The 26,838-nt window shown below is 37.4% G+C and overlaps 1 long non-coding RNA gene across 1 annotated transcript; it reads left to right on the top strand.

The window, feature by feature from the left end:
* The first annotated feature begins 19,109 nt into the window (after positions 1-19,109).
* Positions 19,110-26,464, top strand: LOC138896797 (uncharacterized). The gene is made up of 2 exons (XR_011410216.1): positions 19,110-21,900; positions 25,733-26,464. It is a non-coding gene; the product is annotated as an uncharacterized lncRNA (long non-coding RNA).
* The last annotated feature ends 374 nt before the right edge of the window (positions 26,465-26,838 follow it).

Below are 26,838 nucleotides of genomic sequence, written 5' to 3' on the forward strand. Positions count from 1 at the left end.
ATCAAAGAATACTTGGAAAAAGGAGAGAACCCGGAGCACACAAATCATACTCAGAAACGCACACTCCGAAGATTGTCCAACCATTTCTTCCAAAGTTGAGAAATTCTGTACAAAAGGACTCCAGATCTAGGATTATTATGTGTGGCAACGCCAAGGAAGCATCCAAATTGCTCGAAGAGATACATGCCGGAACTTGCGGACCATACATGAATGGTTTTATTTTAGCTAAGAAGATATTAAGAGCAAGATGTTTATGGATGAGCATGGAAACGGACTGCATCAAGTATGTCCAAAAGTGTCATCAATGCCAATTACATGAGGATATGATACGAGTAATTCACCCAATAAACTCAATGCAATAAGTGCACCTTGGCCTTTCTTCGCTTGGGGGATGGATATCATCGGTCCAATCGAACCCGCCGCTTCAAATGGGCATAGGTTCATTCTAGTGGCCATAGACTATTTCACAAAATGGGTTGAAGCCGCATCTTACAAGGTTGTAACTAAAAAGGTCATCACAGATTTCATTAGGGATCGTATTGTCTGTCAATTCGGGGAACCGGAATCAATCATCACCGACAACGCCACCAACCTTAACAGTTATTTGATGAAATCCATGTGTGAAACCTTCAAGATCAAGCATAAGAATTCCACAGCATACAGGCCACAAATGAATTGAGTTGTGGAAGCCGCCAATAAGAACATCAAGAAGATATTAAGGAAGATGGTAGACAATCACAAATAATGGCACGAGAAATTACCATTTTCCCTACTTGGATATCGTACCACGGTTCGCACATCAACTGGGGCAACTCCTTATTTGCTAGTCTATGGCACTGAAGCCGTCATTCCCGCCGAAGTAGAAATTCCTTCTTCAAGAATCATACAAGAGGCTGAACTCAGTGATTCAGAATGGATACGAAGTAGTTATGAGAAATTGGCTCTCATTGATAGAAAAATAATGAATGCAGTATGTCATGGTCAACTTTACTAGAACAGAATGTCCAGAGCTTTCAATAAAAGGGTCAGGCCTAGACAATTCACACCGGGGCAGCTGGTGCTGAAGCGGATCTTCCTGCATCAAGATGAAGCCAAAGGAAAATTTTCACCCAATTGGCAAGGGTCCTATATAGTTCACAGAGTACTAACAAGAGGAGCGCTCATACTCGCAGAGATGGATGGAGAAGTTTGGCCAAAACCTATCAACTCAGACGCAGTCAAAATATACTATGTTTAGATTATTTACATTTCTTCATCTGATGTAACTGAACTACGCTTGACCTGATTCCCGTTTAAGAGGGAATATGTAGGCAGCCCTGTGGGTTGGGTCACATCTCAATAAAATCTTCATTTTATTCCATGGTCAGAAACTGGGGCAGAATTTTGAGGAGGACCCTCAAAATTCTAAAGCAAGTCCAGCCAATTTCGTCATGCATAGAACAATTAAAGAATTGCTTTTAAACTGGGGCAGAATTTTGAGGAGGACCCTCAAAATTCTAGAGCAAGGAAGTCGTAAAGTCCCTAAAATATGTCACGGTCATTGGTTCATCTAACTTAGTTGATATTTCATATTACTATATTTTAAATAACTACATTCATCAAATGCATGCATATTTTTTGAAACATTATTTCTATAAACAGCCAGATGTTACCCAGGGTGACTCAAACAAGATCTCAAGACAGGAGCACACGCAAAGCAAAAGACAAAAGTGCGAACCAACCTTCCCCTACAAAACTCACAATTTTTCTTTGGATGCAGGCACAGTAAGACAATAATATCTGCAGACACGTTAGGTCACTACCTTCAAGATAGCAGATTATCCATCCCAAACATCTCCAGTTAAGAAACACTTTACTATCACTCATAGTTTTCTTTGCATAAGGCCAAGCCCTGCCTCCCTAATTTCATGAGACTAAGCATTGTCTCCTATTTTTATGAGGCTAAGCATTGCCTCCTTAACTGCATAAGGCTAATCACTACCTTTCCTTACATTGAGACTAAGCATTGTCTCCTATTTTGCATAAGACTAAGCATTGCCTCCTTAACTGCATAAGGCTAAGCACTGCCTTTCCTTACGTCGAGACTAAGCAGTGTCTCCTATTTTGCATGAGGCTAAGCCATGCCTCCCTAATTGCATGAGGCTAAGCACTGCCTTTCCTTGCATGAGACTAAGCATTGTCCCCTTCCTTTGCATAAGACTAAGCATTGTCTCTATTACATTGCATGAGGTTAAGCACTGCCTCCATTATTGCATAAGGCTAAGCACTGCCTTTACTTACATCGAGACTAAGCATTGTCTCCTATTTTGTATGAGGCTAAGCCCTGCCTCCCTCATTGCATAAGGCTAAGCACTGCCTTTCCTTGCATGAGACTAAGCATTGTCTCCTTTCTTTGCATCGAGACTACGCAGTGTCTCCTATTTTGCATGAGGCTAAGCTTTGCCTCCTTAACTGCATAAGGCTAAGAACTTCCTTTCCTTACATCGAGACTAAGCATTGTCTCCTATTTTGCATGAGGCTAAGCCCTTCCTCCCTAATTGCATAAGGTTAAGCACTGCCTTTCCTTGTATGAGACTAATCATTGTCTCCTTTCTTTGTATGAGACTAAACATTGTCTCATATTTTGCATGAGTCTAAGAACTGCCTCCTTAACTGCACAAGGCTAAGCACTGCCTTTCCTCACATCGAGACTAAGCATTGTCTCCTATTTTGCATGAGGCTAAGCCCTGCCTCCTTAATTGCATAAGACTAAGCATTGTCTCCTTTCTTTGCATGAGACTAAGCATTATCTCCTATTTTGCATGAGTCTAAGCCCTGCCTCCTTAAATGCACAAGGCTAAGCACTCTCTTTCCTTACATCGAGACTAAGCATTGTCTTCTATTTTGAATGAGGCTAAGCCCTGCCTCCCTAATTGCATAAGACTAAGCATTGTCTCCTTTCTTTGCATGAGACTAAGCATTGTCTCCTATTTGCACAAGGCTAAGCATCGCCTCCTTAACTGCATAAGGCTAAGCATTGCGTCTTTAACTATACAAGGCTAAGCATTGCCTTCTTACATGAGACTAACCATTTTCTCCTATTTTGTATGAAGTTAAGCACTGCTTCCCTTACTCGCATGAGACTAAGCGTTGTCTCCTATTTTGCATGAGGCTAAGCCCTGCCTCCCCTTCTTGCATAAGGCTAAGCACTGCCTTTTCCTCAAGACTAAAATGTTATATTCACTACGCCATCTAAAACCTACCATTATCCTCTACTCACGCAGGGCTAAGCACTGCCCTCACCTTACCCAAGACTAAGCTTTGTCTTTTCGTATCTTCGCATATGACCAAACATCATGTCTTTGCATTTCATGGGATGAAACATAGCCATTTTTTCCAAAGGCATCATAGTCCGACGACATCATCCTCATAGCCGGAAGACACCATTCCATGGCCTGAGGATCTCTCCGTATTGCACATCATTATTCAAAGGCGTCATGGTTCAGATGCACCATTTTCATGGCCCGTGGACATCATTTCATGGCCTGCAAATCCCTTATCATATGATTCATGGCCCAGGACATCATGGTCTAAATACATCATCCTCACCGTCCAAAGACAACTTTCATGATCCAAAGGGAATTTGCATCATGTTTAAATTCTCGCAATAATCCATATATACTTGCGTGCATTGTTTTTAAGTTTTGTAGGTAATCCAGAAAGTAACCGTTCTCCTAACGGGAGTACTCTTCGCTCCGGTTTTCATTCAACGTTCACATCCTGCAATTATTTCAAACGCAACCAACCATCATCAGTTACCCACTTTTACTTGATATCCGTTCAGATACTCATTTTGAGATACATCCATAACATTTCAGAGTCACATTCATGATTTCGCGCAAATTCATCTGATATTGTCCTACCCAAAAGAACCCTTTCCGAAGCATACGACCGTTCCTATGACAACTCCATCGGTTCAGTTCACCGTTGGATCCAGAACTACACACGGCATGATTCCCGTAACACCAGGGATATGTAGGAAACTCAGGAACCAGGGTTCGGCCCCATTTTTCAAATCACACCATCCCTCACTCAATTCGGCCAAAATTGGTCATCATATTCTTTACCCGATAACTCTTTCATCATTCCCGGGTAAAGAGGGGCAGTTGTTGCTACCCAATTTTGCCCTCATATTTTTTCAAATTATATACATGCCTTCAAAATAGAATTTTATGCATCATTATTTAGTTTACAAATCTATACACGCATTTTCTATAATGTTCCATATTTTTAGAGCTCTTAAACTAATTTTCTTACATTTAAACTATATAAATATCTAGTAATTATTTCTTCAAATTATTTTGTGATAACTCAATTACCTAAATCCTCATTTTGTATCTATAATATTTGCTTCAGGTATTTTATTCTATTTTTATATAATTACATTAGTATTTTCAGGCTATTTGCACAATCTCGCAATAATAGCCTATATTTTACAATTGTATTGCCTTTGTTATTTTATTCAGGGTCAAAATAATATCTTATATTTACATAATCGTATACTATTGTTTTAAGGTATTAATTTTCATAAACAGTATTTTTATAATTTATTTAACTATTTTATTAAAATATTTTTCCCTTAATTTCTTATTTTAAAGAGCTGGCCCAATTTTGTGTTATTTTTCGGATCAGACAAACCCAAATATCTGGCCCAACCCCCCAAATCCTAATCCAAGCAACCCATGAAATTTAACCTGGTCGCGACCCGCTTAATAACCCGCCCCGCTGCCCCGTTCAAACTTGGCAATTGATCTTAAATGATCAACGACCCATAATTAACCTACCCTTTCCTTATATCCCCAATACCCCAAACCCTAGAGACAAAAATCCAAACCCCACCGCTTTTGTATCCTCACACGCTCTCATCTCTCAAACCTAAACCCTAGCCGTCCTCACTCAAATCTCGGTCCCAATTCGGCATTACATAGAAACCATCCACGATTCTTTTCCTTTCTTGTATACGCGGAGTTACTTACCATCTTTTGAACGCTACAAGTATGGTTACTTGATTATTTATGGAAGCTAAGTCGTTGTGTTCGTTTGATTCTGATTCTGTATCATCTTCATGTTTCTGACTTGATACATTAACTATCAAACTCCTTGGCTTCGATTCAGTGAGATTTTGGCCATTTTTGTTCCCCGTCTAAACTAGGGATTACCCGTTTTCTCTCCTAAATTGATCTGAATCGATTTTGCATGCTTTATTTCCTTATTTTGGATTTTTTATTTACTTTGTTTCCTTGTTTATTCTTCTAATTTTGCTACTATATAAACCCATCCCCATCCCCCTTTGAAGCAGACGGGAATCGAGATACTTTCACTAAAAATTGGAGCTTTGTTCTGTGATCCCTCATTCTCTTGTTCTGTACTTCATTTTGGCCGGCTGAAAGCAAAGGCCACTGAGATTCTGTTATTCGAACTTTCTCTTGGTGCGAGCATTGCCCAGAGTTCTTCTGAAGCTTTTGGGAACTTTGACGCATTGAGATTCTGGATTCTTGTGAAATTTTTGTTCTTTGTTGTTGTCCATTTAACTGGTAAGTCGCTTGATCTTTTGCAATTTCATTTTTTATGTGTCTCTGATTTGCATGTTCTCTCGCTTCTGAAATTTATGGCCTAATGTGTTTCTGGGCTACTCTTATGCACAACTTTGTTAGCTTTACACTCGTTTTAAATCTCTCTAGCATTTAACCCCTCTTAATGCTGCTAGTTCTGAGATCGTCTAGGTCTAACTTGGATAATCTGAACCCTCCTAAGCTCGTTTAGCTAGTGTATTGGTGTCTGAATGTTCATGAATATGATTTCCTGCTTTGTCCTGAATCTTTATAATGAATACCTCACATCTGTAATAACTTGTGTTAAGACCTTCACTGTTAACTATGACTTGTTTCTCTGCTATTGTATCACTCAGCTTGCTCACTTGATCTCATACCCCTTTAATGATGGTTTAAATTATAGAACAGTTATCTTAACTTGTTTTCCCTACCATGTTTGAACTGTTTTGATATTAAGATGAATCCCTAACATAACTTAGACCTCCCCTAGATAATGCGTCTACTGGTCAATACTTGAATGCCTACGTTTGCCATTTGATATGGGTTTATTATTACTATGTTCTGAATCTCTGTAATGATTATCTTGCATATGTAATGTGTTCTAATCTGTGTTAAGATTTGTTCTATCAACTATGACCTTGCTTCCCTGCTAATATGTCTCCCAGCATGTCTTTGGCTCACTTAATTCCTTGTTCCTTCAGTGATTACTTAACTTGTCACAATGTGTGTTCCCCTATCATGTCTAAATATTGTCTTGTTCCCAGATGAGAGTTAGCATGTATGTTTCATAACATCAAGACATATACTTAGCACAATCTAGACCTTCCTTAGGTAAATAGTCTACTATGTCGATGCTAGAATACCTACATGTGCTATTTAACATGAGCTTACTCTTCACTCTATACTGAATCTCTATGATGCTTGTCTTGCATACGTAATGTGTTTTAATGTTATAAGACCTTTTCTCTCAGTTGTGATCTTTCTTCCCTGCTAATATGCCCCCAGCATGTCTTAATCCCTTGTTCCTTCAGTGATTGCTTAGACTGTCATAATGTGTGATCCCTATCATGTTTCAATGCAATCTTGCCTCATGTTTGTCTTATGATACTAAGATGCATGCTTAGCTTAATCCGAACCTCTTAGGTCCTATTTGGTTTAATGTCATGAATGATAATGTATATCTTGAAAACCTATTTCTTCCCCAATTTCTGTGAGCACCTAATTTTTGCCCTAATATAAAATTACTCCTAAAAATCTAAAAAAATAGCTTTAAATTATTTTTCTATATTTTTACTTAGTTTTCTTTGTACGTATTCATGTTTGATGCATTTTTAAGTTGCATTTTAAATCCTAAAGAAAATACAAAAACATTTTTTAATTTTTACATTTTTTTAAATTTTAATTGCATAATCAATTGCATTTGTAAAATACTAAAATACCAAAAAATACATTAGTAACTCTACATGCATTTGTTAGCTAAATGAATTAGTTAATTGTAGAAAAATAGGTCATTAGGTTAATTTTATAAATTAATTGGAATTAGAAGTGTTAAATAAATTGATTAGTCTTGCAAAATACAAAGAAAGAAAAGAGAAGGCTATGGGGTCTCATTACAGCTTTGGGTCAGGTGCTTCTAGTGGCCCATTTTCATTCCATTCGCCCCAACCCACTACCCGTCAGCCCAACTTCATCTCTAAAATAGACCCTAATTTCACTCTCCCCTGGGATTCTCAATACCATACATAGAGAACGGATCCCTCCCCCATTTTTGAAAAAACTAGTCACCCCATCTAACAAAAGAAGAGAACGAAATAGAGGGAGGGGACAGAATTAGATTAAAGAGGGGGATTTTGGAAACAGAGAAGAGAAGAGAGTGACGGCGAGAAAGAACAAGGCTTCTATTTTCGCATCTTCTCGGTTCACGACTCTACACATCTATCATCGCCGTAGTCCCACCCTTCTGAATCATAATCAACCAAGTTTGGATCCCTGGTTAGTGATTAATTTTTGGTGCAAATTAGTTGACTCGGGTTCTATTTTAAATTCGCTCGGAGTTCCGATCGAGGTGCAGTAGGGGTGCTTGGTTTAGTTCGAGATTTCAGATCTGAAACCAAAAAAAATCCAAAGGGCTTCAAACAAAAGGAGAAACCTAGAATTTAAAGGACTGTTTCAATTTCTTCCAGTTTTGGCGTCGATTTCTGGGTTTGCTTAGGAATTTTGCTGCTTTTGAGATTGCTTGTTGAGCTTCAAACCCGTTGATTCCAGCTTTATTTGGCTTTCTTCTTTTCTAAAAAACTCGAAACCTTGTGCGGCGAGGTATGTTCTTCATAAAATTGTTCTCAGATATATTTTGGTATGAAATTATTATTGTTGTTTAGCTTATCTGTGAAAGAATGGTTTAGAATCCACATAGGTTAGTACTGAGCTGTGTATGTTTCATTTGATTAAAGGTGTTTAATAAGCAGTATGCAAAAAATAGTTATTGAGATAGAAAGATTCATTCCACCTTTCCTTTAATTCAGATTCCTTAATCATTTTTTTTATTTCTGTTTTGTTAATGAATTTCTATCCATATGTTTGTGTGCTCGTATTGGTTTCGTTTTAAGACTTCTTTAGTTTGTGATTTGAGAATATCTTTGTAGTAATTGATGAATTGTTTGCCGAAAGTTTTAAGATGATTATTAATTGGGCTGCCTGAATTTTAGTTGGAATCAAGTTGGATTGATCTATTTGCCGCGAAATATGGGCCAAATGCGTTATTTGTCAAGCCAATTCAATAAATGACAATCACCTCTCTATCTTGGCCCATTAGCTTAACAATTAAATCACATCATTTCTCCGCAATAATTTTCATAATTTGTGGCCTCAATAATTTCAATATTTTTTTTAGGGAGAACAATTCATGAACTTCGTAGTTTGCTTTAGGCGCGATTAATAATAAATCATCGTGGTCATGGGTACGGTTCTCATGGCATGGTCGCGATACATAATCCCAATTCGAGTGTGCGTTTCACGTGACTCGACCATAACTTCAAATATTAATTAAAATAAACATGTTGTGAGTTGCGGGTACGTTTCACGTGACGCGATTCACAATGTGTACAAAAATAATAAGTGCGCGACATCGCGACTTATTTAAATAATTTTCATAAATATTAAAAGCGGTTAAAAAGAATAAAATGCACAATAGGTCCAAACATGTAATAAATCAGATAATTAGTCCAATTATTAATAGTTGAGCGACCGTGCTAAAACCACGGAACTCGGGAGTGCCTCACACCTTCTCCCGGATTAACAGAATTCCTTACCCGGTCTTCTGTGTTCGCGGACCATAAATAGAGTCAAATTTCCTCGATTTGGGATTTTAAAATAAACAGGTGACTTGGGACACCATAAATTATTCCAAGTGGTGACTCTGAAATAAATAAATAATCCCATTTCGATTAATGTCACTTAAATTGAAAAAAACTCCTTATCTCTTTCGGGAAAAAGGAGGTGTGACAGCTCTGGCGACTCTGCTGGGGAAAAGAATCCAGAATCTCTGGTTCAGGGTTCAGAATTCGAGCTTAGATAACTGTTATGCTTTGCTTTCATGATTGTCTGATATTTATTGTTTGAGCCTAATGTGCTAATTGTCGCTCTTTACCGCTTTGATATTGCCGTGAACTATATATAAAACTGTTACGAAACCCTCTTCTCATTGAGTCTTCTAAATCTTTTGGGAAGCGTGCGCTTCGCGTGGCTTCTTTTCTGTTAGAGTCATATCCAAATTTTAGAACGAGGTTCGGACAAGTTGCAAAGCCGGTGAAGCTTCTGTATTCCCGGTACGCTGCCCTCCCCCCTCCCCCGGCTCGAGTTATCCGCTCGGGTAAGCCAGGTCTAGAACAATACACCTAGGTTTTAAACTTAGAATGACATAACCTCATGTCGAATCCCTAGTAGGTACGTTTGCTTGCATCACGTGCATTTGACTTTGGGGACTCAACATAGGGGTTGGGTCCGTCTAGGAAAGGTGTACCCAAATTAAAAAGACTATCATGATGCATCTTACGTGCTACTTGCACATTTGTTTGTTTCGGCTTGCATGTTGACTGGCTGCTAGAATAGGGAAAGAAAATCAAAAAAAAAAAAGAGAGAAAAAAGAAAAAAATCAAGAGAGAGATAGGTATTTGAATAATTCTGAAGCTATGCTGAAATTTTGAAAAAGAAAAGAGAGAAAATAAGCCAATGTTTCAAAGGTCATGTTTCCTCAGTTCCATCAAAACTGATGAACTACGCGGGTCTGATTCTCACCGAATGTGAGATACGTAGACAAACCTCATCGGTTCCGGCCCCCATTTTTTAAAAATCCAAAAAAATTTCCTTTATTTCCTTCTTTAGGAATCTTTTTGTTTAGAAAATCCCAAACAAATAAAAAATAAGAAAAATTTTAAACCAAAAAATATTTTATTTGTAGGAGTCTTTCATTAGAAAAAGAAAACAAATGAAATCAAAATTCAAAAAAATATTTTCTACCTTTTTTTTGGAACAAATGAAACTATACTTAGAGAACGGATCCCTCCCCCATTTTCGGAAAAACCAGTCACCCCATCTAACAAAAGAAGAGAACGAAATAGAGGGAGGGGACAGAATTAGATTAAAGAGGGGGATTTTGGAAACAGAGAAGAGAAGAGAGTGGCGGCGAGAAAGAACAAGGCTTCTATTTTCGCATCTTCTCGGTTCACGACTCTACACATCTATCATCGCCGTAGTCCCACCCTTCTGAATCATAATCAACCAAGTTTGGATCCCTGGTTAGTGATTAATTTTTGGTGCGAATTAGTTGACTCGGGTTCTATTTTGAATTCGCTCGGAGTTCCGATCGAGGTGCAGTAGGGGTGCTTGGTTTAGTTCGAGATTTCAGATCTGAAACCAAAAAAAATCCAAAGGGCTTCAAACAAAGGAGAAACCTAGAATTTAAAGGACTGTTTCAACTTCTTCCAGTTTTGGCGTCGATTTCTGGGTTTGCTGAGGAATTTTGCTGCTTTTGAGATTGCTTGTTGAGCTTCAAACCCGTTGATTCCAGCTTTATTTGGCTTTCTTCTTTTCTAAAAAACTCGAACCTTGTGCGGCGAGGTATGTTCTTCATAAAATTGTTCTCAGATATATTTTGGTATGAAATTATTGTTGTTGTTTAGCTTATCTGTGAAAGAATGGTTTAGAATCCACATAGATTGGTACTGAGCTGTGTATGTTTCATTTGATTAAAGGTGTTTGATAAGCAGTATGCAAAAAATAGTTATTGAGATAGAAAGATTCATTCCACCTTTCCTTTAATTCAGATTCCTTAATCATTTTTTTTATTTCTGTTTTGTTCATGAATTTCTATCCATATGTTTGTGTGCTCGTATTGGTTTTGTTTTAAGACTTCTTTAGTTTGTGATTTGAGAATATCTTTGTAGTAATTGATGAATTATTTGCCGAAAGTTTTAAGATGATTATTAATTGGGCTGCCTGAATTTTAGTTGGAATCAAGTTGGATTGATCTATTTGCCGCGAAATATGGGCCAAATGCGTTATTTATCAAGCCAATTCAATAAATGACAATCACCTCTGTATCTTGGCCCATTAGCTTAACAATTAAATCACATCATTTCTCCGCAATAAATTTCATAATTTGTGGCCTCAATAATTTCAAAGTTCTTTTTAGGGAGAACAATTCATGAACATCGTAGTTTGCTTTAGGCGCGATTAATAATAAATCATCGTGGTCATGGGTACGGTTCCCATGGCATGGTCGCGATACATAATCCCAATTCGAGTGTGCGTTTCATGTGACTCGACCATAACTTCAAATATTAATTAAAATAAACATGTTGTGAGTCGCGGGTACGTTTCACGTGACGCGATTCACAATGTGTACAAAAATAATAAGTGCGCGACATCGCGACTTATTTAAATAATTTCTATAAATATTAAAAGCGGTTAAAAGGAATAAAATGCACAATAGGTTCAAACATGTAATAAATCAGATAATTAGTCCAATTATTAATAGTTGAGCGACCGTGCTAAAACCACGAAACTCGGGAGTGCCTCACACCTTCTCCCGGATTAACAAAATTCCTTACCCGGTCTTCTGTGTTCGCGGACCATAAATAGAGTCAAATTTCCTCGATTTGGGATTTTAAAATAAACCGGTGACTTGGGACACCATAAATTATTCCAAGTGGTGACTCTGAAATAAATAAATAATTCCATTTCGATTAATGTCACTTAAATTGAAAAAAACTCCTTATCTCTTTCGGGAAAAAGGAGGTGTGACAGCTCTGGCGACTCTGCTGGGGAAAAGAATCCAGAATCTCTGGTTCAGGGTTCAGAATTCGAGCTTAGATAACTGTTATGCTTGGCTTTCATGATTGTCTGATATTTATTGTTTGAGCCTAATGTGCTAATTGTCGCTCTTTACCGCTTTGATATTGCCGTGAACTATATATAAAACTGTTACGAAACCCTCTTCTCATTGAGTCTTCTAAATCTTTTGGGAAGCGTGCGCTTCGCGTGGCTTCTTTTCTGTTAGAGTCATATCCAAATTTTAGAACGAGGTTCGGACAAGTTGCAAAGCCGGTGAAGCTTCTGTATTCCCGGTACGCTGCCCTCCCCCCTCCCCCGGCTCGAGTTATCCGCTCGGGTAAGCCAGGTCTAGAACAATACACCTAGGTTTTAAACTTAGAATGACATAACCTCATGTCGAATCCCTAGTAGGTACGTTTGCTTGCATCACGTGCATTTGACTTTGGGGACTCAACATAAGGGTTGGGTCCGTCTAGGAAAGGTGTACCCAAATTAAAAAGGCTATCATGATGCATCTTACGTGCTACTTGCGCATTTATTTGTTTCGGCTTGCATGTTGACTGGCTGCTAGAATAGGGAAAGAAAATCAAAAAAAAAAAAGAGAAAAAAGAAAAAAATCAAGAGAGAGGTAGGTATTTGAATAATTCTGAAGCTATGCTGAAATTTTGAAAAAGAAAAGAGAGAAAATAAGCCAATGTTTCAAAGGTCATGTTTCCTCAGTTCCATCAAAACTGATGAACTACGCGGGTCTGATTATCACCGGATGTGAGATACGTAGGCAAACCTCATCGGTTCCGGTCCCCATTTTTTAAAAATCCAAAAAAATTTCCTTTATTTCCTTCTTTAGGAATCTTTTTTTTTTAGAAAATCCCAAACAAATAAAAAATAAGAAAAATTTTAAACCAAAAAATATTTTATTTGTAGGAGTCTTTCATTAGAAAAAGAAAACAAATGAAATCAAAATTCAAAAAAATATTTTCTACCTTTTTTTTGCAACAAATGAAACCATACATAGAGAACGGATCCCTCCCCCATTTTCGGAAAAACCAGTCACCCCATCTAACAAAAGAAGAGAACGAAATAGAGGGAGGGGACAGAATTAGATTAAAGAGGGGGATTTTGGAAACAGAGAAGAGAAGAGAGTGACGGCGAGAAAGAACAAGGCTTCTATTTTTGCATCTTCTCGGTTCACGACTCTACACATCTATCATCGCCGTAGTCCCACCCTTCTGAATCATAATCAACCAAGTTTGGATCCCTGGTTAGTGATTAATTTTTGGTGCGAATTAGTTGACTCGGGTTCTATTTTGAATTCGCTCGGAGTTCCGATCGAGGTGCAGTAGGGGTGCTTGGTTTAGTTCGAGATTTCAGATTTGAAACCAAAAAAAATCCAAAGGGCTTCAAACAAAAGGAGAAACCTAGAATTTAAAGGACTGTTTCAACTTCTTCCAGTTTTGGCGTCGATTTCTGGGTTTGCTGAGGAATTTTGCTGCTTTTGAGATTGCTTGTTGAGCTTCAAACCCGTTGATTCCAGCTTTATTTGGCTTTCATCTTTTCTAAAAAACTCGAACCTTGTGCGGCGAGGTATGTTCTTCATAAAATTGTTCTCAGATATATTTTGGTATGAAATTATTGTTGTTGTTTAGCTTATCTGTGAAAGAATGGTTTAGAATCCACATAGATTGGTACTGAGCTGTGTATGTTTCATTTGATTAAAGGTGTTTGATAAGCAGTATGCAAAAAATAGTTATTGAGATAGAAAGATTCATTCCACCTTTCCTTTAATTCAGATTCCTTAATCATTTTTTTTATTTCTGTTTTGTTCATGAATTTCTATCCATATGTTTGTGTGCTCGTATTGGTTTTGTTTTAAGACTTCTTTAGTTTGTGATTTGAGAATATCTTTGTAGTAATTGATGAATTATTTGCCGAAAGTTTTAAGATGATTATTAATTGGGCTGCCTGAATTTTAGTTGGAATCAAGTTGGATTGATCTATTTGCCGCGAAATATGGGCCAAATGCGTTATTTATCAAGCCAATTCAATAAATGACAATCACCTCTGTATCTTGGCCCATTAGCTTAACAATTAAATCACATCATTTCTCCGCAATAAATTTCATAATTTGTGGCCTCAATAATTTCAAAGTTCTTTTTAGGGAGAACAATTCATGAACATCGTAGTTTGCTTTAGGCGCGATTAATAATAAATCATCGTGGTCATGGGTACGGTTCCCATGGCATGGTCGCGATACATAATCCCAATTCGAGTGTGCGTTTCATGTGACTCGACCATAACTTCAAATATTAATTAAAATAAACATGTTGTGAGTCGCGGGTACGTTTCACGTGACGCGATTCACAATGTGTACAAAAATAATAAGTGCGCGACATCGCGACTTATTTAAATAATTTCTATAAATATTAAAAGCGGTTAAAAGGAATAAAATGCACAATAGGTTCAAACATGTAATAAATCAGATAATTAGTCCAATTATTAATAGTTGAGCGACCGTGCTAAAACCACGAAACTCGGGAGTGCCTCACACCTTCTCCCGGATTAACAAAATTCCTTACCCGGTCTTCTGTGTTCGCGGACCATAAATAGAGTCAAATTTCCTCGATTTGGGATTTTAAAATAAACCGGTGACTTGGGACACCATAAATTATTCCAAGTGGTGACTCTGAAATAAATAAATAATTCCATTTCGATTAATGTCACTTAAATTGAAAAAAACTCCTTATCTCTTTCGGGAAAAAGGAGGTGTGACAGCTCTGGCGACTCTGCTGGGGAAAAGAATCCAGAATCTCTGGTTCAGGGTTCAGAATTCGAGCTTAGATAACTGTTATGCTTGGCTTTCATGATTGTCTGATATTTATTGTTTGAGCCTAATGTGCTAATTGTCGCTCTTTACCGCTTTGATATTGCCGTGAACTATATATAAAACTGTTACGAAACCCTCTTCTCATTGAGTCTTCTAAATCATTTGGGAAGCGTGCGCTTCGCGTGGCTTCTTTTCTGTTAGAGTCATATCCAAATTTTAGAACGAGGTTCGGACAAGTTGCAAAGCCGGTGAAGCTTCTGTATTCCCGGTACGCTGCCCTCCCCCCTCCCCCGGCTCGAGTTATCCGCTCGGGTAAGCCAGGTCTAGAACAATACACCTAGGTTTTAAACTTAGAATGACATAACCTCATGTCGAATCCCTAGTAGGTACGTTTGCTTGCATCACGTGCATTTGACTTTGGGGACTCAACATAAGGGTTGGGTCCGTCTAGGAAAGGTGTACCCAAATTAAAAAGGCTATCATGATGCATCTTACGTGCTACTTGCGCATTTGTTTGTTTCGGCTTGCATGTTGACTGGCTGCTAGAATAGGGAAAGAAAATCAAAAAAAAAAAGAGAAAAAAGAAAAAAAATCAAGAGAGAGGTAGGTATTTGAATAATTCTGAAGCTATGCTGAAATTTTGAAAAAGAAAAGAGAGAAAATAAGCCAATGTTTCAAAGGTCATGTTTCCTCAGTTCCATCAAAACTGATGAACTACGCGGGTCTGATTATCACCGGATGTGAGATACGTAGGCAAACCTCATCGGTTCCGGTCCCCATTTTTTAAAAATCCAAAAAAATTTCCTTTATTTCCTTCTTTAGGAATCTTTTTTTTTTAGAAAATCCCAAACAAATAAAAAATAAGAAAAATTTTAAACCAAAAAATATTTTTTTTGTAGGAGTCTTTCATTAGAAAAAGAAAACAAATGAAATCAAAATTCAAAAAAATATTTTCTACCTTTTTTTTGCAACAAATGAAACCATACATAGAGAACGGATCCCTCCCCCATTTTCGGAAAAACCAGTCACCCCATCTAACAAAAGAAGAGAACGAAATAGAGGGAGGGGACAGAATTAGATTAAAGAGGGGGATTTTGGAAACAGAGAAGAGAAGAGAGTGACGGCGAGAAAGAACAAGGCTTCTATTTTTGCATCTTCTCGGTTCACGACTCTACACATCTATCATCGCCGTAGTCCCACCCTTCTGAATCATAATCAACCAAGTTTGGATCCCTGGTTAGTGATTAATTTTTGGTGCGAATTAGTTGACTCGGGTTCTATTTTGAATTCGCTCGGAGTTCCGATCGAGGTGCAGTAGGGGTGCTTGGTTTAGTTCGAGATTTCAGATTTGAAACCAAAAAAAATCCAAAGGGCTTCAAACAAAAGGAGAAACCTAGAATTTAAAGGACTGTTTCAACTTCTTCCAGTTTTGGCGTCGATTTCTGGGTTTGCTGAGGAATTTTGCTGCTTTTGAGATTGCTTGTTGAGCTTCAAACCCGTTGATTCCAGCTTTATTTGGCTTTCATCTTTTCTAAAAAACTCGAACCTTGTGCGGCGAGGTATGTTCTTCATAAAATTGTTCTCAGATATATTTTGGTATGAAATTATTGTTGTTGTTTAGCTTATCTGTGAAAGAATGGTTTAGAATCCACATAGATTGGTACTGAGCTGTGTATGTTTCATTTGATTAAAGGTGTTTGATAAGCAGTATGCAAAAAATAGTTATTGAAATAGAAAGATTCATTCCACCTTTCCTTTAATTCAGATTCCTTAATCATTTTTTTTATTTCTGTTTTGTTCATGAATTTCTATCCATATGTTTGTGTGCTCGTATTGGTTTTGTTTTAAGACTTCTTTAGTTTGTGATTTGAGAATATCTTTGTAGTAATTGATGAATTATTTGCCGAAAGTTTTATGATGATTATTAATTGGGCTGCCTGAATTTTAGTTGGAATCAAGTTGGATTGATCTATTTGCCGCGAAATATGGGCCAAATGCGTTATTTATCAAGCCAATTCAATAAATGACAATCACCTCTGTATCTTGGCCCATTAGCTTAACAATTAAATCACATCATTTCTCCGCAATAAATTTCATAATTTGTGGCCTCAATAATTTCAAAGTTCTTTTTAGGGAGAACAATTCATGAACATCGTAGTTTGCTTTAGGCGCGATTAATAATAAATCATCGTGGTCATGGGTACGGTTCCCATGGCATGGTCGCGATACATAATCCCAATTCGAGTGTGCGTTTCATGTGACTCGACCATAACTTCAAATATTAATTAAAATAAACATGTTGTGAGTCGCGGGTACGTTTCACGTGACGCGATTCACAATGTGTACAAAAATAATAAGTGCGCGACATCGCGACTTATTTAAATAATTTCTATAAATATTAAAAGCGGTTAAAAGGAATAAAATGCACAATAGGTTCAAACATGTAATAAATCAGATAATTAGTCCAATTATTAATAGTTGAGCGACCGTGCTAAAACCACGAAACTCGGGAGTGCCTCACACCTTCTCCCGGATTAACAAAATTCCTTACCCGGTCTTCTGTGTTCGCGGACCATAAATAGAGTCAAATTTCCTCGATTTGGGATTTTAAAATAAATCGGTGACTTGGGACACCATAAATTATTCCAAGTGGTGACTCTGAAATAAATAAATAATTCCATTTCGATTAATGTCACTTAAATTGAAAAAAACTCCTTATCTCTTTCGGGAAAAAGGAGGTGTGACAGCTCTGGCGACTCTGCTGGGGAAAAGAATCCAGAATCTCTGGTTCAGGGTTCAGAATTCGAGCTTAGATAACTGTTATGCTTGGCTTTCATGATTGTCTGATATTTATTGTTTGAGCCTAATGTGCTAATTGTCACTCTTTACCGCTTTGATATTGCCGTGAACTATATATAAAACTGTTACGAAACCCTCTTCTCATTGAGTCTTCTAAATCTTTTGGGAAGCGTGCGCTTCGCGTGGCTTCTTTTCTGTTAGAGTCATATCCAAATTTTAGAACGAGGTTCGGACAAGTTGCAAAGCCGGTGAAGCTTCTGTATTCCCGGTACGCTGCCCTCCCCCCTCCCCCGGCTCGAGTTATCCGCTCGGGTAAGCCAGGTCTAGAACAATACACCTAGGTTTTAAACTTAGAATGACATAACCTCATGTCGAATCCCTAGTAGGTACGTTTGCTTGCATCACGTGCATTTGACTTTGGGGACTCAACATAAGGGTTGGGTCCGTCTAGGAAAGGTGTACCCAAATTAAAAAGGCTATCATGATGCATCTTACGTGCTACTTGCGCATTTGTTTGTTTCGGCTTGCATGTTGACTGGCTGCTAGAATAGGGAAAGAAAATCAAAAAAAAAAAGAGAAAAAAGAAAAAAATCAAGAGAGAGGTAGGTATTTGAATAATTCTGAAGCTATGCTGAAATTTTGAAAAAGAAAAGAGAGAAAATAAGCCAATGTTTCAAAGGTCATGTTTCCTCAGTTCCATCAAAACTGATGAACTACGCGGGTCTGATTATCACCGGATGTGAGATACGTAGGCAAACCTCATCGGTTCCGGTCCCCATTTTTTAAAAATCCAAAAAAATTTCCTTTATTTCCTTCTTTAGGAATCTTTTTTTTTTAGAAAATCCCAAACAAATAAAAAATAAGAAAAATTTTAAACCAAAAAATATTTTATTTGTAGGAGTCTTTCATTAGAAAAAGAAAACAAATGAAATCAAAATTCAAAAAAATATTTTCTACCTTTTTTTTGCAACAAATGAAACCATACATAGAGAACGGATCCCTCCCCCATTTTCGGAAAAACCAGTCACCCCATCTAACAAAAGAAGAGAACGAAATAGAGGGAGGGGACAGAATTAGATTAAAGAGGGGGATTTTGGAAACAGAGAAGAGAAGAGAGTGACGGCGAGAAAGAACAAGGCTTCTATTTTTGCATCTTCTCGGTTCACGACTCTACACATCTATCATCGCCGTAGTCCCACCCTTCTGAATCATAATCAACCAAGTTTGGATCCCTGGTTAGTGATTAATTTTTGGTGCGAATTAGTTGACTCGGGTTCTATTTTGAATTCGCTCGGAGTTCCGATCGAGGTGCAGTAGGGGTGCTTGGTTTAGTTCGAGATTTCAGATTTGAAACCAAAAAAAATCCAAAGGGCTTCAAACAAAAGGAGAAACCTAGAATTTAAAGGACTGTTTCAACTTCTTCCAGTTTTGGCGTCGATTTCTGGGTTTGCTGAGGAATTTTGCTGCTTTTGAGATTGCTTGTTGAGCTTCAAACCCGTTGATTCCAGCTTTATTTGGCTTTCATCTTTTCTAAAAAACTCGAACCTTGTGCGGCGAGGTATGTTCTTCATAAAATTGTTCTCAGATATATTTTGGTATGAAATTATTGTTGTTGTTTAGATTATCTGTGAAAGAATGGTTTAGAATCCACATAGGTTGGTACTGAGCTGTGTATGTTTCATTTGATTAAAGGTGTTTGATAAGCAGTATGCAAAAAATAGTTATTGAGATAGAAAGATTCATTCCACCTTTCCTTTAATTCAGATTCCTTAATCATTTTTTTTATTTCTGTTTTGTTCATGAATTTCTATCCATATGTTTGTGTGCTCGTATTGGTTTTGTTTTAAGACTTCTTTAGTTTGTGATTTGAGAATATCTTTGTAGTAATTGATGAATTGTTTGCCGAAAGTTTTAAGATGATTATTAATTGGGCTGCCTGAATTTTAGTTGGAATCAAGTTGGATTGATCTATTTGCCGCGAAATATGGGCCAAATGCGTTATTTGTCAAGCCAATTCAATAAATGACTATCACCTCTGTATCTTGGCCCATTAGCTTAACAATTAAATCACATCATTTCTCCGCAATAATTTTCATAATTTGTGGCCTCAATAATTTCAAAGTTCTTTTTAGGGAGAACAATTCATGAACATCGTAGTTTGCTTTAGGCGCGATTAATAATAAATCATCGTGGTCATGGGTACAGTTCACATGGCATGGACGCGATACATAATCCCAATTCGAGTGTGCGTTTCATGTGACTCGACCATAACTTCAAATATTAATTAAAATAAACATGTTGTGAGTCGCGGGTACGTTTCACGTGACGCGATTCACAATGTGTACAAAAATAATAAGTGCACGACATCGCGACTTATTTAAATAATTTCCATAAATATTAAAAGCGGTTAAAAGGAATAAAATGCACAATAGGTTCAAACATGTAATAAATCAGATAATTAGTCCAATTATTAATAGTTGAGCGACCGTGCTAAAACCACGGAACTCGGGAGTGCCTCACACCTTCTCCCGGATTAACAGAATTTCTTACCCGATCTTCTGTGTTCGCGGACCATAAATAGAGTTAAATTTTCTCGATTTGGGATTTTAAAATAAACCGGTGACTTGGGACACCATAAATTATTCCAAGTGGTGACTCTGAAATAAATAAATAATCCCATTTCGATTAATATCACTTAAATTGAAAAAACCTCCTTATCTCTTTCGGGAAAAAGGAGGTGTGACAGCTCTGGCGACTCTGCTGGGGAAAAGAATCCAGAATCTCTGGTTCAGGGTTCAGAATTCGAGCTTAGATAACTGTTATGCTTGGCTTTCATGATTGTCTGATATTTATTATTTGAGCCTAATGTGCTAATTGTCGCTCTTTACCGCTTTGATATTGCCGTGAACTATATATAAAACTGTTACGAAACCCTCTTCTCATTGAGTCTTCTAAATCTTTTGGGAAGCGTGCGCTTCGCGTGGTTTCTTTTCTATTAGAGTCATATCCTGATTTTAGAACGAGGTTCGGACAAGTTGCAAAGCCGGTGAAGCTTCTGTATTCCCGGTATGCTGCCCTCCCCCCTCCCCCGGCTCGAGTTATTCGCTCGGGTAAGCCAGGTCTAGAACAATACACCTAGGTTTTAAACTTAGAATGACATAACCTCATGTCGAATCCCTAGTAGGTACGTTTGCTTGCATCATGTGCATTTGACTTTGGGGACTCAACATAGGGGTTGGGTCCGTCTAGGAAAGGTGTACCCAAATTAAAAAGACTATCATGATGCATCTTACGTGCTACTTGCGCATTTGTTTGTTTCGGCTTGCATGTTGACTGGCTGCTAGAATAGGGAAAGAAAATCAAAAAAAAAAAGAGAAAAAAGAAAAAAATCAAGAGAGAGGTAGGTATTTGAATAATTCTGAAGCTATGCTGAAATTTTGAAAAAGAAAAGAGAGAAAATAAGCCAATGTTTCAAAGGTCATGTTTCCTCAGTTCCATCAAAACTGATGAACTACGCGGGTCTGATTCTCACCGGATGTGAGATACGTAGGCAAACCTCATCGGTTCCGGCCTCCATTTTTTAAAAATCCAAAAATATTTCCTTTATTTCCTTCTTTAGGAATCTTTTTTTTTTAGAAAATCCCAAACAAATAAAAAATAAGAAAAATTTTAAACCAAAAAATATTTTATTTGTAGGAGTCTTTCATTAGAAAAAGAAAACAAATGAAATCAAAATTCAAAAAAATATTTTCTACCTTTTTTTTGGAACAAATGAAACCATACATAGAGAACGGATCCCTCCCCCATTTTCGGAAAAACCAGTCACCCCATCTAACAAAAGAAGAGAACGAAATAGAGGGAGGGGACAGAATTAGATTAAAGAGGGGGATTTTGGAAACAGAGAAGAGAAGAGAGTGACGGCGAGAAAGAACAAGGCTTCTATTTTCGCATCTTCTCGGTTCACGACTCTACACATCTATCATCGCCGTAGTCCCACCCTTCTGAATCATAATCAACCAAGTTTGGATCCCTGGTTAGTGATTAATTTTTGGTGCGAATTAGTTGACTCGGGTTCTATTTTGAATTCGCTCGGAGTTCCGATCGAGGTGCAGTAGGGGTGCTTGGTTTAGTTCGAGATTTCAGATCTGAAACCAAAAAAAATCCAAAGGGCTTCAAACAAAAGGAGAAACCTAGAATTTAAAGGACTGTTTCAACTTCTTCCAGTTTTGGCGTCGATTTCTGGGTTTGCTGAGGAATTTTGCTGCTTTTGAGATTGCTTGTTGAGCTTCAAACCCGTTGATTCCAGCTTTATTTGGCTTTCATCTTTTCTAAAAAACTCGAACCTTGTGCGGCGAAGTATGTTCTTCATAAAATTGTTCTCAGATATATTTTGGTATGAAATTATTGTTGTTGTTTAGCTTATCTGTGAAAGAATGGTTTAGAATCCACATAGGTTGGTACTGAGCTGTGTATGTTTCATTTGATTAAAGGTGTTTGATAAGCAGTATGCAAAAAATAGTTATTGAGATAGAAAGATTCATTCCACCTTTCCTTTAATTCAGATTCCTTAATCATTTTTTTTATTTCTGTTTTGTTCATGAATTTCTATCCATATGTTTGTGTGCTCGTATTGGTTTCGTTTTAAGACTTCTTTAGTTTGTGATTTGAGAATATCTTTGTAGTAATTGATGAATTGTTTGCCGAAAGTTTTAAGATGATTATTAATTGGGCTGCCTGAATTTTAGTTGGAATCAAGTTGGATTGATCTATTTGCCGCGAAATATGGGCCAAATGCATTATTTGTCAAGCCAATTCAATAAATGACAATCACCTCTGTATCTTGGCCCATTAGCTTAACAATTAAATCACATCATTTCTCCGCAATAATTTTCATAATTTGTGGCCTCAATAATTTCAAAGTTCTTTTTAGGGAGAACAATTCATGAACATCGTAGTTTGCTTTAGGCGCGATTAATAATAAATCATCGTGGTCATGGGTACGGTTCCCATGGCATGGTCGCGATATATAATCCCAATTCGAGTGTGCGTTTCATGTGACTCGACCATAACTTTAAATATTAATTAAAATAAACATGTTGTGAGTCGCGGGTACGTTTCACATGACGCGATTCTCAATGTGTACAAAAATAATAAGTGCGCGACATCGCGACTTATTTAAATGATTTTCATAAATATTAAAAGCGGTTAAAAGGAATAAAATGCACAATAGGTTCAAACATGTAATAAATCAGATAATTAGTCCAATTATTAATAGTTGAGCGACCGTGCTAAAACCACGGAACTCGGGAGTGCCTCACACCTTCTCCCGGATTAACAGAATTCCTTACCCGGTCTTCTGTGTTCGCGGACCATAAATAGAGTCAAATTTTCTCGATTTGGGATTTTAAAATAAATCGGTGACTTGGGACATTACATATGAGGATATCTATGTGGTGCTTTGTTGTCCTGCTGAACCTACTGGCTTGTTTGATTAATTAATCTATATGCTCAATTTGGCTATGTCTAATTTAGGATATGAATGTATCACCTAATTTCTATCCATTTTTATCATTGGCAACTTATGTTATTCTGAACTCTTCATTCTTAGCCGGCTGAAAGCCAAGGCTGCCTAGGTTCTATTATTGGCCTCCCTAGTGTGAGCACTGCTAGGGGTCCAATTGAGACCCTTGTGAATTCTGACACACTAGGGCTTGGTCCTAGTCATTCTTTCAACCTCCAAAATTATCCCTAATACTTTATTTCCCTATCATGGACTACATGTCTATATAGGTCGTTCCAAGTGGTGCAACACTTGGTGATGTGGCTCATTTGAGCGGGCATGGGCTCTTCTTCTATGGACCCATGATCGTGTATTGAATGTGGCTCTTTGTTGAAGGCCCAGTAAGGTTGGGTATTTAGTTATTTTATTTGGGTATGCTATGGGTCTGTTCACTGTTATATAATATTTTTACTCATTGTTAGTCCTGTAATAATCTTTGTATCAACAATTGGAGTTGTTAGTAAAAGGGAATGGGGTAGATTTTAATATTTACATGCTATGGGTAGATGGCATGCCTATAGGACTTGATAATCTGTTCGTTATATGTGTTATTCAATTACATGAGTACTGTAGAGATCATGACATTAGGAGAAGCACACATACATTGCATGTTTACCATTAAACATGAGTTCAAATGCTATGTCTACTTCTACGTGTTTATAGACAACATGCCTATAGGAAGTGAGCACTCTTTCAATTTGCATGACTGCTTTCAACCGCATTAGAAACCTACCTATAGGAACAAAATGAATTTTTCTTCAATTCACTTCAGTTATTCACTAGAAATCATGCCTACAAGATTTTGATCATTTCATTTTCTATTGTATCACATTGTCCACTAGAAATCTTGTTCATAGGACTAAGTATAATAAAACAAGCTCTAAAGTACTATGCGTTAGAGATCCCACCTATAGGAAATAATTGCTCGCTATAATTGGTTAATGCTAGACCATTCAAACACTGCTTCATGCGCGTCGTATGAATAATTTTGGGACTCTTTCCCTAGCAGATTCCGTTGTAGCCAACTACGTAAATCACTTAGGCATCATGCATATAGGATTGGTAACTTAAAACTCTCAACAATTAGCGTATGATACCCGCATGATTCCGTCTATAAGCTATATCATGCATCTGAAATCACTTGCATACTTTGATCGCCTAGAAAGCATGTCTATATGATTCTGAAGATTCCTGTTTGGCATATGTGTTTGCGTGCATTTATTGCTTAAGTGCGGAGGCAAACTTGAGCCCATTTATTGCCATATTTGAAGTCCAATGTGTTTTGCATGTCTCCTAGTTTTATCATTTTGATCAGCCTAAGTTTAAGTCTAGAACCACCCTAAATAGAGGTCCAATGCCCTCCTAGATCATAGGTATGGGAGGGGTAATGCACGCATAGAGTACGACCTATAATTGAATTAGAACGCTTTTAGGTAACAACTTTAACATAGTAATCGGGTAGCAGGAGATGATAGTCTGTGCCCGCTGAATAATATGAGTAACACCCCATCTTGAGGGAGTTACGAAGTATTATTTATGTTACACAGGGTGATCCTTTAGGCTAAAAAACTTAGGACCCCCCTCCTCTTTATATGTTGTTATTAGATCTAAATAGTTGTATCCCTATATTCGCATTAAGATCTGTATTAATCATATTATAATAAAGTTCTGTGACTTCTGAACTCCTTTATTTATTTGATCACTTAGCTTAATCATAATCTTAAGTTCAGCCGAGACCCACAATTATGGACCTCAAGGAGTGCCTAACACCTTCTCTTTGAGATAACTTGAGCCCTTGCCCGATCTTTGGTGGCGTTGACTAGTCAAACAGAGTCATTTGTATAATAGGTGCCCTAACGTACCTTAAACCATTAGGTAACGACTCTCCTCTTTTAATAACTCCTTTAAAATAGTTTTCACTTGTCGAAACCCGATTTTGCGAGAAAACGGAGGCGCGACAGAGCATGCAAAGGAAATGGTAGAGCTTCATATGCTTTCTGTATTAGAGATGAAATTGGTGACTTACTGTATGCACAAGCAGAGGAAATCCATGATGCCACCAATAATGTTGCTGAAGTAAAAGCAATCCTGGAAGCTCTAAGGTACATAGTACGATCAAAGTTACCTCCTTGTGTCATTGAGACAGATTCATTATTGATGAAGAGAGTGCTGGATGAAATATGGGAACCACCATGGCATATTGTGGGACAAGTGGAAGAAATTCCTAATCTTATGTCTAGGTGTGTAGTGGCAGTAACTCATGTGCTTAGGGAAGGGAATAAGCTAGCTGATCACCTGGCAAACTTAACTTTAGAGTTGAATGCTCATATTCAGGCTGAATCATTTGGTTATTTGGACACTCATGGGAAGAAAATCTTGAATAGTGATAAAATGCAAGTCCCATATATTAGAGTAAGGAGGTGTAAACCCAATCATTCATGATGATAACTGAAGAAGAGGTGTTTTGGAGAGTGTGGTGGGGAGCCTAGATGGAAAGGTTACTGGACATGCGTCAAGGTGTTACAGGACATGGAGTTGAACACCATGAACATCATAAACCTCCTACTCAAATCTGGAAGGAGGAGAGTAGGAAGTCTTTTTTCACTAACGATAACTTCTTTTTTGCAGGTACAAAGGAGGGGGATGTTCTATATGTATTGGCCAAACTTATTAGGGTGGTATTAGTATCTTTGATACTCAATCCCTATTGGTGTAACCAATAAATGGTTCAGCTCAATACAACACAAAAAAGAATGAAGGCTTGTAGGTGGCATACAATCTGTGGGAGCAACTTAAAGAGAGAAACTGGGAAGCTATGGATATTAACATGGTATGTCCAATGCTTCTGCTTCCTTTTGCTGATTAGAGATGACAACAACAGTAAAGATCGCAAGCTGAAAGGAACTTCTATTACGTCTCTGAAGTATAGAGGGTCCAGCTCCATACACTGTGAGATGTGTTCTTGGTGCGAAAATACGGGCTATGGGAGGTCAAATGTCAATCACATACAGATTATATAAGGGATCAAGAAGCTATAACTGACTGGATTGTTCACATATATGCAAGGCTACTACGAGAATATTGCAAGCGAAATCACAAACTCAAGGCCTTTACAGTACTATGCTATGTAGGTCTTGTGGGTTTGGTCTCGGATAAACAATTAGTAGCACTTTTTGTAATATCACAATTGAGTTCACTACTCAGTTATGGTACTAGGATTGATGTACACTCTTGTTTTACTCTTTTGTACTTGGTTAGACATCGATACAATTTGTATCTGGATTTTGTTATTATTAATAAAAAACACCACTAAGCACTAAGCTTAGTGGAATATTCGCTTAAAAAAATGAAATCTAAAAATCCCTCGACAAGGCTATTTTTCACTTCAAAATAGATTTGAACAATTCGAAGCATATGAGAATATTTTTGGTTTTCTATTTAGCGTTAAAAAACTAAGATCACTAGATGATGGAAATTTAGAAAAATATTGCCTTAATCTTGAATGTTCCTTAAAGCATAATAATCAATCTGATATTGGTGATTTAGATTTATTTTCTAAATTAAAAGTGTTAAGAAAAATAGTACAATTAGAAAATAACAGTTTAATTGATATACTCGATCAAATAAAAAGATTTGATTCTTTTCCAAATGCATATATTGCTTATAGAATAATGTTAATAACTCACGTTATCGTTACTTCAGCGGAAAGAGGTTTTTCAAAATTAAAATTGATA

Source organism: Nicotiana tomentosiformis, chromosome 8 (genome assembly GCF_000390325.3).
Source record: "Nicotiana tomentosiformis chromosome 8, ASM39032v3, whole genome shotgun sequence".
Taxonomy (NCBI): Eukaryota; Viridiplantae; Streptophyta; class Magnoliopsida; order Solanales; family Solanaceae; genus Nicotiana; species Nicotiana tomentosiformis.